A 1,133-nucleotide genomic window follows, 5' to 3' on the forward strand; every position below is an offset into this window, starting at 1 on the left:
AAATGATCTGCCTGCCTTGGACTCCCAAAGGGCTGGGATTACAGACATGAGCCACTGCACCTGGACTGGAAGTTGAGATAAATCTGTTAAGACTATCCAAAGGGGAAATATTCTCAGGTTTCTGAGAGGAGGCTTGAGTCCAGACACATTGAACACCCACTCTGTGCTCAACACTATATCAGTCCTGAGCATATAACACAAATAAAACATAGCCCTTTTCTATAAGGAGCTTGTGCGGGAGGCAGAAAAGTAAATAAATTGATTACTATGTGTTAAGTTCTAGGAGTAGGCACATCAGATCTTATATTCTACAGGGTAGCCACCAAGTCTGAAAAATTTACAAATACATAGATGACTTATTGATATCATATTACATTAAATGATGAAACAATATCCGAGTTTCCAGATGTTATGAGCAAGTAATCATTTTAGGATTTCTAGAAAAAGACAACATCTGAAGTGAGACCTGAAGAACAGGTAGGTCAGAGGGAGAACAAAACACTTGGGCATCCACAAATTGATTTAATATCGCTAGAACATAATTCGGAGGGGCTGGCTGTAGGGCAGGCAGGAAGAAATAAACACTGAGGCTGACCAGATAATTATAAGCAATTAAGGAGTCAGGGTGTCATTCTCAAGGGAATGAGATTATAGTACCGAAGCTCTTACACTTTAGAAAAATGATGACCACTGAAAGATCATTGAGAACAAAGTAGAGACAATCATTTGAGACAACTGAGATTAATGCTAGAAATCTCTTTAGGTGCCTGATGCAGTAAACCAAGAACTAAAATAGGAGTAAAGATGGTTAGAAATGGACAGATGTAAGAGATACCATGGAGATTCCCTGTAATTATTAGACAAATGATTTGATTTCCTCTGAGAATAATTAAGAAGCCTATCTTGAGAATAAAGAACTTTGAAATGAATCACTTTAAGCTGTTAGATAACTTTATTACTTTTAATCTCAAAATGTAAAAGAAAAGTATTCCACTTCTTGTGATGTGAGGCTAAATAATGTAACTGAATTTCTGCACCCCTCCAATTAAGTCAACAGCTAAATATTTCAATTAAGATAAAAAGAAACATGATTTTATTTTTTATTTTATTTTTTTATTATACTTTAAGTTCTA

This window comes from Rhinopithecus bieti, unplaced genomic scaffold (genome assembly GCF_001698545.2).
Source record: "Rhinopithecus bieti isolate Rb0 unplaced genomic scaffold, ASM169854v2 scaffold_33114, whole genome shotgun sequence".
Lineage (NCBI taxonomy): Eukaryota > Metazoa > Chordata > Mammalia > Primates > Cercopithecidae > Rhinopithecus > Rhinopithecus bieti.